Raw genomic sequence first — 12,953 nt, 5'->3', positions numbered from 1 at the left:
TATACATTAATGATATAGACGAGGGGATTAAATGTAGTATCTCCAAATTTGCGGATGACACTAAGTTGGGTGGCAGTGTGAGCTGCGAGGAGGATGCTATGAGGCTGCAGAGTGACTTGGATAGGTTAGGTGGGTGTGCAAATGCACGGCAGATGAAGTATAATGTGGACAAATGTGAGGTTATCCACTTTGGTGGTAAAAACAGAGAGACAGACTATTATCTGAATGGTGACAGATTAGGAAAAGGTGAGGTGCAACGAGACCTGGGTGTCATGGTACATCAGTCATTGAAGGTTGGCATGCAGGTACAGCAGGCACTTAAGAAAGCAAATGGCATGTTGGCCTTCATAGCGAGGGGATTTGAGCACAGGGGCAGGGAGGTGTTACTACAGTTGTACAGGGCCTTGGTGAGGCCACACCTGGAGTATTGTGTACAGTTTTGGTCTCCTAACTTGAGGAAGGACATTCTTGCTATTGAGGAAGTGCAGCGAAGGTTCACCAGACTGATTCCCGGGATGGCGGGACTGACATGTCAAGAAAGACTGGATCAACTGGGCTTGTATTCACTGGAGTTCAGAAGAATGAGAGGGGATCTCGTAGAAACGTTTAAAATTCTGACAGGTTTACACAGGTTAGATGCAGGAAGAATGTTCCCAATGTTGGGAATGTCCAGAACCAGGGGTCGCAGTCTAAGGATAAGGGGTAAGCCATTTAGGACCGAGATGAGGAGAAACTTCTTCACCCAGAGAGTGGTGAAACTGTGGAATTCGCTACCACAGAAAGTTGTTGAGGCCAATTCACTAAATATATTCAAAAAGGAGTTAGATGTAGTCCTTACTATTAGTGGGATCAAGGGGTATGGCGAGAAAGCAGGAATGGGGTACTGAAGTTGCATGTTCAGCCATGAACTCATTGAATGGTGGTGCAGACTCGAAGGGCCGAATGGCCGACTCCTGCACCTATTTTCTATGTTTCTATGTTTCTATCATCCAGATGACTCAGATTTCGCAACAAAGGATGAATGCAAGGCAATTCATACCTTGTTGGCGATGTTGAGGCTTCCATTCAGCCTATTCATGCTGCTTCAAAGGGTATGTTTGCAAGAGCTGTACAACAATGGGGCACTTCCAACGAGCTTGCAGACTAGCTGCACGTTCTGCAAAACCTGCTAACCACCAAGTGGCAGAGGAAGATCGATCCATGGTGGATCAAAGCAATTTTGAGCCTCAGAGAGAGGAGGTAGATGCTGAAGTACACGGGGTGCACACATTTTCGACGAAATGTCCACCTATAATGCTAAATGTAAAATTGAATGGCTTACCCGTAGCCATGGAACTGGACACTGGCTCTAACCAATCCATCATGAGTAAAAAGATGTTTGAGAGATTGTGGTGCAACAAGACACTCACTCCAGCCCTGAGCCCCATCCACACGAAACTGAGAACGTATACCAAAGATCTGATCACTGTCCTGGGCAGCGCCATGGTCAAGGTCACCTACGAGGGCACGGTGCATGAACTGCCACTCTGGATTGTTCCGGGCGATGGCTCCACACTGCTTGGAAGGAGCTGGCTGGGCAAAATCTGCTGGAACTGGGATGATATCCAAGCGCTATCACATGTCAATGAGGCCTCATGTACCAAGGTTCTTAACAAATTTCCTTCTCTTTTTGAGCCAGGCATTGGAAACTTTTCGGGGGCGAATGTGCGGATCCACTTTGTCCCAGAAGCACGACTCATTCACCACAAGGCGCGAGCGGTACCTCACATGATGAGGGAGAGAGTGGAAATCAAGCTGGACAGGCTGCAATGCGAGGGCATCATCTCCCCAGTGGAATTCAGCGAGTGGGCCAGCCCGATTGTTCCAGTACTCAAAAGTGATGGCACGGTCTGGATTTTCAGTTATAAAGTAACTATTAATCATTTCTTGCGACAGGACCAATACCCGCTACCTAAGGCAGATGACCTATTTGCGACGCTGGCAGGAGGCAAGACGTTCACCAAGCTCAACCTGACTTTGGCCTACATGACGCAGTAGCTGGAGGAGTCTTCGAAGGGCCTCACCTGCATCAACACGCACAAGGGACTGTTCATCTACAACAGATGCCCGTTTGGAATTTGGTCGGCTGCAGCGATCTTCCAGAGAAACATGGAGAGCCTACTCAAGTCGGTATCACGCAAGGTGGTTTTTCAGGGCGACATATTGGTCCCAGGTCGGGACACCGTCGAGCACCTACAAAACCTGGAGAAGGTCCTCCAGTGACTGGATCGCGAGGGCTGCAGCTGAAGAGGTCGAAATGCGTCTTCATGGCAACAGAAGTGGAGTTTTTGGGGAGAAAGATCATGGCGGACGGCATTTGGCCCACAGACGCCAAGACAGAGGCTATCAGGAATGCGCCCAGGCACAGAATGTCACGGAGCTGCGGTCGTTCCTGGGACTCCTCAACTATTTTGGTAACTTCCTACCGGGGTTAAGCATCCTCTCAGAGCCCCTACATGTGTTATTGCGTAAAGGTGAGAAGTGGGTATGGGGAAAAAAAACAAGTAATTGCTTTTGAGAAAGCCAGAAACATTTTATGTCCAACAAGCTGCTTGCATTGTATAACCCATGTAAAAGACTTATGCTAGTATGTGATGTGTTGTCGTACGGAATCAGGTGTATATTACAACAAGCTAACATTGCGGGGAAGTTGCAACCTGTCGCCTATGCCTCCAGGAGCATGTCTAAGGCCGAGAGGGTCTACAGCATGATTGAGAAACAGGCATTAGTGTGTGTGTGTGGGGTAAAGAAAATGGATCAGTACCTGATTGGCCTCAAATGTGAGCTGGAAACCGATCACAAGCCCCTCATATTCCTGTTCGCTAAAAACAAGGGGATAAACACTAATACCTCAGCCCGCATACAAAGGTGGACACTCGTGCTATCAGCGTATAATTATACCATCCGCCACAGGCCGGGCACCGAGAACTGTGCGGATGCTCTCAGTCGGCTACCATTACCCACCACGGGGGTGAAAATGGCGCAGCCTGCAAACTTGTTGATGGTGGCGCAGCCCGCAGACTTGTTGATGGTCATGGAAGCATTTGAAAATGATAAATCACCTATCACGGCCCGTCAGATTAAGACTTGGATCAGGCAAGATCCTTTGCTGTCCCTAGTAAAAAACTGTGTACTGCATGGGAGGTGGGCCAGCATCACCGTTGAAATGCAAGAGCTAATCAAGCTGTTCCAGCGACGAAAGGACGAGTTATCCATTTAGGCAGACTGCCTGTTGTGGGGTAACCACGTAGTGCTACCCAAAAAGGGCAGGGAGACGTTCATCTCGGATCTCCACAGCACATACCCCGGTATAGTAATGATGAAAGCGATAGCCAGATCACACGTGTGGTGGCCTCGTATCGACTCTGAATTAGAGTCCTGTGTACAGCAATGCAGCATGTGTGCTCAGTTGAGCAACGCGCCCAGAAAGGCACCACTAAGTTTGTGGTCCTGGCTCCAGACCATGATCGAGGATCCATGTCGACTATGCGGGCCCGTTTCTCGGTAAAATGTTCCTGGTGGTGGTGGATGTTTTTTCAAAATGAATTGAATGTGAAATAATGTCGGGAAGCACCGCCACCGCCACCATTGAAAGCCTGAGGGCCATGTTTGCCACCCACGGCCTGCCTGACATACTGGTCAGTTACAACTGGCCATGTTTCACTAGTGCCGCATTTAAAGAATTCATGACCCGCAATGGGATCAAACATGTCACCTCGGCCCCATTTAAACAAGCCTCCAATGGGCAGGCAAAGCGGGCAGTACAAACAATCAAACAGAGCCTTAAACGAGTCACAGAAGGCTCACTCTAAACCCGCCTGTCCTGAATACTGCTCAGCTACCGCACGAGACCCCACTCGCTCACAGGGGTGCCCCCGGCTGAGCTACTCATGAAAAGGACACTTAAAACCAGACTCTCGCTGGTTCACCCCAACCTGCATGATCAGGTAGAGAGCAGCTGGCAGCAACAAAATTGTAAACGATGGTCGTGTCACTGTGTCACGGGAAATTGATCTGAATGACCCTGTGTATGTGCTAAACTATGGACATGGTCCCAAGTGGATCGCAGGCACGGTGATAGCTAACGAAGGGAGTAGGGTGTTTGTCGTCAAACTGGACAATGGACAAATTTGCAGAAAGCACCTGGACCAAACGAGGCTGCGGTTCACAGACTGCCCTGAACAACCCACAGCAGACACCACCTTTTTCGAGCCCACAACACACAGCCTGGACCAGGAAATCGAACCCATCACACCCAACAGCCCAGCAAGGCCAGGATCACCCAGCAGCCCTGCAGGGCCAACAACACGCCAGCCCAGCGAGGGCACAGCCAACACACCAGAACAGACATTTGTACCGAGGCAGTCCACCAGGGAAAAAAAGGCTCCCGACCGCCTCACCTTGTAAATAGTTTTCACTTTGACTTTGGGTGGGGGGAGTGATGTTGTGTATCTGTAAAGCATGCACTTCCATGTTCCGCCACCAGGGAGTGCATCCCCTGAAGTCCCAAGGGATCCCAACATCCCTTGGGAGCACTGTATATAAGCCGGCCCCTAAGGCCTGTTCCTCACTCTGGAGTGTCTTAATAAAGACTGAAGTCTCTGTTACTTTAACCTCTCTGTGTGCAATCTCATCTCTGTGTTAGGAACACAATAGTAAGATATAAGGTTATCCCCTGCAATGGTGATGAGTGTGAAAGGAATGGCTTGCACATTGTATGAATGATTAATGGTGCTAGTGTGAAGTGGTGCCAACCTGGCACATCATGTGGCACCCAGGGCATGCAATAAACATGGCCATGGTGAGGCCATCCCTGGCCTCTTGGCAGCAATGTGGTCAGAAGCTGATGCCCTGTGTCCTGTGCGGCATCAGGTGATTGCAGAGCAGGTTGGTGTTGTTTTTGGTGATCTCGGTGTGCCTGGTGATGTTGTTGGGGCTGATCGTGGTGGGATTCTGAGGAACAAGGTGAGATTTTTTCGAGGGCACCGATGCTGTTGGAATAGATTGCAGCTGAAGTTGAGATGACAGAAACGATCTGTCAGTGGTAAGAGAGGTTGTTCCAAGGAGGTGGCAATGGATAGAGAGTTTACTCAAAACACTTCCAACGTGCATGAAGCTGAATAGTGTATTTCAAATCCTGAAGGATCCAGCTTCTGAGATTGGAAAGTGAACAGCTATGAAATGGTAGCTTTAATACCACTTTTGCAGCTGTCACCTATTCAGAATAATGGAGAGTAATCGAAATCCCGACCTGACGTGATTTCCAAGCACTGTGAAACTCATCAAAAAGCTGGAAAAATGGTAAGTACATGGTAAAATGTTGTTTAAGTATATTTTAATAAGCTCTTACCCACGTCTCTTGGTTCCCTGCCGCTGGTGTCGGGTCTGTAAAGAGCAGGCAGACCTGGCACTTGGGAAACTGACATGGAGACGGGTTGACAGCAGGATCCCGACATGCTGTCAATCTTTTATATTTGAAAGCGGACCCGCCTCCGAACCTGGCCATTGAGCGCCGGTAAAATTTTGGCCGGTGAGTGTAGATTAGATAGGTTGTCCAAAGTCTATAAAGCTTCAGTTATAGCATTTGCTAAGGAATCTATGGCTGGACCTTGAATAAGACAGGGTCTACTGCTGAGACCTTTGCAGCGACCATGCACTCCATGGTGTTCAGTTACAGTTCAGTAATCCACCAAAGCATAGATATGCATTTTGGACTTCATTGATCCACCCAAACTGTACAAGTTAATGTGAAAATGTATTTTACTCCTGCATTAACTACCATCTGAATGCAGATCTGATAGGATACCAATCCTGTTAAGTCCTGACTCTAATGTACTGACTTACATGAGTCACATGCTGAAGTCAAGGTCACTCAGGATCTGCGCCTTTATTTCCAGCTCTCCAGTGCTGCACTTGCCTGAGACCTCTCTTTATATACCTCAGTGGGACACGTATGGAGTGTCTCCTGCAAGTGCACCCCTGGTGGTAAGGTATGCTTATTGTTACAGATCATATCCAGTTACAGTCATGTATAGCATGGTAAGATACAGTTATATACAGTAATGTGAGATACATGACAAATCCCTTATGCATAAAGTTGACAGAGTGGACCGATCTTTCTTCTTCATCCCTGTCACTTCTATTTGCTCTCCTTACTTGTGGCTTTCACTCATCTGGCATCCCTTCCTCGATTCACTCATTTTCACACATTCTATATTCCCACTTTGAGGCAAATGATGAACTTGACTCAGCAGAGAAATAATTGACAAATCCCTTTCGAAGCTTTTTGCCAAATTTTTTGTAGTTGTCCACGTGATTCCTGCTCGAAAATGTAAGTAATTATTTTAACTATTAGACTAAAGGGGGCACTGTTAAATTTTGAATTTAACAGACAATTCTTTTTAACAAGGTTTCTTGCTCTTAACTAGACTAAATGAAGATTAAAATGTTATATTTTGGGGTTTACTTCCATACTACAAGCAGGCAAGGTGGCCAAATTAACAATAAGTGTTCAATATTCCTTGTTATAGAGAGGCAGCTACTCTTCTATAATGATATCATTTAGTATATTATATTTGAGATTGTTAGTTGGATTTGGTTCTAAAATAGCTGTTGTTATAGTTCAAGTTTCACCAGCTATACCATATTTCAAAACCCAGATTTACAATGAATTCCAAATAACTGAAACATTAAAATTTTGTTTTTTTTTAAATGGCAATCTGATTAGTGAATGATGACGGCATTTGGAAGATTTATTGAGGTATACAGTGTGAGATAGCATTTTTTTCCAAAGGGTCTTGTAAAGGAACCTTACAGTAGTGAATTGCTCATTTCATATCTGGCTCCATCAATTTTTATAAAGGATCATATACGGAAGTGTATAGATGGAGCACTTTTGCACAAGGACTAAAATCTATATACTGCACCTTTTCCTTAATCCAGGTCAATGGCAGATACAATAATACAAACAAATCAAGAATACAAATGCTTTAAATTGAAAAAAAAGTAGAAAAAACTGGAGACACAGAATAGCTCAGTCAGCGTTTGTGGAGCAAATAGATAAGCTAACATTTTAAGCACACAGCTTTCGTCAGAACTGCCTTTGTTGGTGGGATCGTGTAGATGGCAGAAATGGCAGAAAGTGATCTGGTGATGTACAGGCTGATGAGGTGAAAAGTGAGGACAAGGGAGATCATGTTACGATTGTGAGAGGAGAAGGATGGGTGACAACAGAAGTATGGGAAATGGGATGAATTAGGTTAGTGGTCCTGCCAATGACACCAGAGGAAAAAGGAAGACATTTCAGCAGTACTAGTGCAGAAGGTGGGTTCAGAGCAGGTGTGACAGAGATGGAGAAACTGACAGAAGGGATGGAGTCCTTACAGAAAACAAGGCGAGAAGAAGTGTAATCCAGGTAATAGTGGAAGTCCATGAGCTTGTAATAGATTTCTGTGGAAAGCCCATCACTCGGGTTAGAGAAAGAGAAATCCAGGAAGGGAGCGAAAGAGTCCGAGATGGATCAAGTAATGGTGAGGGTTGAGATTGGAAGCATAGTTATTGAAATTCTCAAGATCACAGCAAGAAAGTAGAGTGCCTAGTTTTAATTAATTTCTGTATTTCAAATTGTCTAATTATAACAAACGACAGATAGCCCTTAATTGAATTATTTCTTTCTTTGCCAGCAATGACTTTAATTCAATATTTCTGTGGTCTTACATAAAGACACTGACTATCATTTAACACAAAGAATACCACAGCCGTGAATCTTCATGTCTTTTTACTTACAGTATCTTCCTATAATACATCTGCACCCAGGTCATTCTTTAATCAATCATGCTGCCATCTCTTACTATTCATCCCAAAATGAAATCAGTTCAACATTTTTATACAAAGAATAGTTTAACTGATAAAAAATGTTGCACGAAAGCAATGTTGAAATCATTAAGGGACGAAATTGCCCCATCCCTTAAGGCCTGTTACCACCGGAACTCGGCGGCCACGCTGTGGAGTGGAGTGGCCGCTGACTTTTCGTGGAATGGCCGCGGATCGCCCAATTGCCCTACCGCAGTTTTCCAAGGTGTGCATCACCGCACTGCTTCTCCCCTACTTCCGTGGCGGTGATGGCCAGCACTCCTAAGTGCGTCATCACTGCGTGTACCGCCGAGGTCCCAAGCCAGAAGCCCCATTCCACTTTAAACGTCGTCCGACCGCTTGGTGGTGCCAAGAGTAGGTTTTTTGGAGTGGTGCATAATTCTTGATGCACACCGCTGGAGTGTCATAAAGGTGTATAGCTTTATGTTGATTTTGTGACGGCAACTTTTGCCCTTTGTTTCACTAACTGTGCAAGGATACAGTGCGCACTGCTTTGCGAGTGCTGGAGGCACCTTCCACCTGCAGAACAGGGAGGCCACTTTGAGGAGGCTGGGCTTGGGATGGGCTTTGAAATGGGGGCAGTGCTGGCAGGCCAACATCTCCTGCACATTGTGCGTGCCGAGGCACGGAGAAGAAAGCGACGCTAGGGGTAATGGCTGCAGAGGCAACAGGCAAGGGCCGCAGTTATCATTGCGGCCCACCATGGAGAGGGCCAGGGAGATGGTGACAAAGGGGAGGCATGAAAGGTGCCACAGGAAGGCTCTCAGCAAGGGCGTCCCCCAAGGAGGAGAGCTAGGTACGCCGACCCCCACACCAGATACTCGGCTGGCAGGCCAGGGGGCAGCCTGTAGTGGAGTCAGATGCTGGGCAGCAGCCTGTCGATGTGGTGGAGACAGCAGAGCAGGAGAGAGAAACCAATAAGCCATATAACAGAGCAAGACATCTACAGACATGGGGGCGCCAGGCCATATTGAGAAAGGGTCTTCCGTCATTAATTCTCATACAGGGATATGAATGATCAATGCCTGCGCAGACTAAGATTCTGGAAGGACGTCGTGACGGAGTTCTGCAATCTCCTGCAGATAGAATTGGAACCACAGACACGGGTGATGACAGCCCTGAGCGTGGCTTCCAATGTTACTATCGCCCTGAACTTTTATGCGACTGGGTCCTTCCAAGTTGCCACTGCGGACATCTGCAACATCTCTCAGTTTGTAGCCTACACATCAATGCGGGAAGTCACAGATGCTCTGTGGTTGCATGATCAGCCATGATCATATTGAATGGTGGTGCAGGCTCGAAGGGCTGAATGGCCGACTTTGCACCTATTTTCTATATTTCTATGTATAGGAGGAGGGCCGACTACATCTCATTCCCCATGACCAGGGACAAGCAGTTGGAGCGTCAGACTGCATTCCTGTGCATTGTGGGCTTCCCCAGGGTCCAGGGGTCATTGACTGCACCCATATTGGTCTCAGGGCACCCCAACAAGCTCCCAAGAAATTCAGAAACCTCTCCTTGTTTGCGGCCACAACAGCAAGATTATGCAAGTGGATGCCCGGTTTCCTGACAGCAGCCACGACTCTTTCATACTGCACCAGAGTGGTGTGCCACGCCTCTTCACCGGTCCCAATGAAGATTGTGGCTGGCTCCTTGGTGACAAGGGCTATGCGCTAAGCACTTGGCTCATGACTCCTCTGCGTAACCCTAGAACTACTGGGCAGCTCGCGTACAATGAGAGTCTGATGGCAACCAGGACCATCATCGAACACTAATGACATTCTCAAACAGAGGTTCCATTTCCTGGGCCACTCAGGGGGTGTGCTGCAGTACTCGCCTGAGCATGTCTCCATAGTCGTGGTGGTGTGCTGCATGCTCCACAACCTGCCCATCATGAGGGAGCAACCATTGGAGGATGAGGCAGCAGTGGCACCTGTGGAGGTGGAGGAGGTGCATGAGGAGGAGGAGGAGGAGGCACAGGAGGAGGAGCAGGATGCGGGTGGGCAGCCACGCATGAGGAGCCGTCGCCATCGTGACCCTGCAAGGGAAGCACAAAGCCGTTTCATAGCTGCGTGGTTCACATAACTCAATGCCCAGTTGAGCCTGCATCTGGCCATGTCCATGGGCCAACTGTGAGTCCTCTCACACATCATTCGAGCACAGTAAAATGAGAGACCTGATCACAAATTCTAAACACAAAATAAAGATTTATTAGAACCCAATCAATGGGTTTCAAAAACATTCATATAATTAATTGTCACCCTTGTGCAACTCCTGATTACCCCTCTCACGCAGGCCTACCCTTACACTACGCCGCAGTGTCTCCTCTGTGGCTGCTTCATAGCTTTGGGAAGGCTGTTGTTTGTCTGCAGAGGAAGCTACAGATGTCCTTCTCGGGAAGCCCTCGACCAGCTTTGGCTTTGGAAGGGCAGGCTGCAAATTGGGCTGCGTCCTCATTGTGCGCCTTCAGTCAGAAATGGCTGGGGCGAAGCCATGGTTGGCAGCAATTGTGGAGTGGCAGGTCTCGGCTCAGGGCCGCTGTGAACCAGAGAACCCACATCATTCCCCTGGTCTGAGGATTCAGCGTCACACCCCCTCCCCAGGGCAGCACCCCAACTCCCCCACCAAGCTGCTATAAAACAAGTTGGCGGAGTGGGGTGGCACCGTTAGGACCCCGGTCGACAGTGGTGGACCCAGCCGCAATGGCAGCAGTCAGATCTCGCATAGCCTCCAGCTGAGATTGCATGAGAGAAGCCATACTCTGGAAGCCATCAGCGATGACAGCAATCAGATGCTCCATGCCCTGTTACCCAGAGTGCTTGAGAGCATTCTGAGCTTCCAGGGCAGCGGTCATCCTGTTCAAAGTAGCAGAGCCAGGCTCGCTCCTTCGCGCTTGTGGTGCAATGGCAGCTGTCACCTCCGCCAAGAGATGTGTCATCGCAGCTGGATCCGCATGGTCACTCTGGGGCTTCACCATTGTCTGCACACTGACATGGTTGGGCTCCATGGTGTGCTCAGAGCTGTCCACAATTAGGGAGGCAGACTCCTCCACGCTCCTGACCATTTGGGCAACCCTTGCATTGCCACCAAGAGCTCCGATTGCATGGCCTTCACCCTTTGCTCATAAGCCCAAACATCGATGGGCTCGTCTGAGTCCTCAGCAGGACCTGGTTGTGCAGTCGCCCCTCGGAGAGATGGCACCCAAGGTTTCATTGACCACACACCATGCCGCAGGCCGCTAGGCCCCGGTGCTTCACCCAGTGCAGACCCCTCTCCTAAATCTATGTTACCCGACCGCGGACTCCCAGTATCTGAACTAGTGCGTGGGACTGTATGAAGCAGTAATGCACTGTTGCTGGAAGAGCTCTCCCCCTCTCCATCTCCCTCATCTGAGAGGCCACCAAGATCATCAAAGGTGTCAACTGTCTCCTCCTGACTGGCTGGCATTCATGTCAAGGTTCCCTGTGTCGCTCATGATGACACTGGGGGTATCATCTGGAATCATAAAAGGGAGAAGGGGTGCCGTGAGGCTGAGGTGCCGCATTGCACCACGCAGCAAGCAGCTTGCTCAGAAGCATAAGCAATAGCCAGGTAGGCCATTGCACTGTGAGGGAGAAATGGCATTGCACAAAGGCCTTCACTTACCCATGCTGCCCCCAGCATCATCGGAGCAACCAGCAGCCACAGGGAGACCAATGTGCGTACCCACTAGCCGCTGGACTCTCTCCTCAAGATCTGTGAGCTGCACATTTTGGGATTCACCCCCACCAGTGGCTTGATGGTTGGCACGGCTGTGCACCACCTTGGGCTGCAAAGCAACAAAGGGTTGGTAAATGGCAGCTTCAAAAGGCCTCGGCAATGAGTGCAAGTTTGGGTCGATTACATGCAGCTGTGAATGTCAGGTGCAAGGCATCCTCCATTGTGAGTGTGCACATATACAGGCCTAGCTACTACGTAGTGTTGGTGATAAAGAAGTAAAAGTGCAGGACAGTCTGGCAGATGTAATGTGAGGTGTTAGAGGAACATGTATTCACTTTCATCACTCGAATAAGGTCGGTTAGCCTCTTCCTGCATTGGCTCGGAGTCCGCTGGTGAATGGAGGTCCCTGAAAATTCCTCCGTAATCTCCCTCCAGGCTTCAGTGAAGACGGTTCAAGTAGGTCTCCCGCCATTTTCAGGGAAGAGTAGCTGCCTCCTTCCCTCCACAGCTTCCATTAGAGTCTCGAGCTCTGCGTCGCTGAAGCAGCTGGCCCTTCTCAAACCTCCCCTTGCAATCATCTCCTTGGATACAAGTCAGAATGAACTCAAGAGACAGCTGCAAAATCTGCCCCTTAAGAAACATAGACATAGAAACATAGAAAATAGGTGCAGGAGTAGGCCATTCGGCCCTTCGAGCCTGCACCACCATTCAATGAGTTCATGGCTGAACATACAACTTCAGTACCCCATTCCTGCTTTCTCGCCATACCCCTTGATCCCCCTAGTAATAAGGACTACATCTAACTCCTTTTTGAATATATTTAGTGAATTGGCCTCAACTACTTTCTGTGGTAGAGAATTCCACAGGTTCACCACTCTCTGGGTGAAGAAGTTTCTCCTCATCTCGGTCCTAAATGGCTTACCCCTTATCCTTAGACTGTGATCCCTGGTTCTGGACTTCCCCAACATTGGGAACATTCTTCCTGCATCTAACCTCTCTAAACCCGTCAGAATTTTAAACATTTTTATGAGATCCCCTCTCATTCTTCTGAACTCCAGTGAATACAAGCCCAGTTGATCCAGTCTTTCTTGATATGTCAGTCCCGCCATCCCGGGAATCAGTCTGGTGAACCTTCGCTGCACTCCCTCAATAGCAAGAATGTCCTTCCTCAAGTTAGGAGACTAAAACTGTACACAATACTCCAGGTTTGGCCTCACCAAGGCCCTGTACAACTGTAGTAACACCTCCCTGCCCCTGTACTTAAATCCCTTCGCTATGAAAGCCAACATGCCATTTGCTTTCTTAACCGCCTACTGTACCTACATGCCAACCTTCAATGACTG

The sequence above is a fragment of the Pristiophorus japonicus genome, chromosome 6, assembly GCF_044704955.1.
Source record: "Pristiophorus japonicus isolate sPriJap1 chromosome 6, sPriJap1.hap1, whole genome shotgun sequence".
In the NCBI taxonomy this organism is placed as follows: domain Eukaryota; kingdom Metazoa; phylum Chordata; class Chondrichthyes; family Pristiophoridae; genus Pristiophorus; species Pristiophorus japonicus.
The sequence above is the reverse complement of the archived record's forward strand: the minus strand, read 5'-3'. Positions refer to the sequence as shown.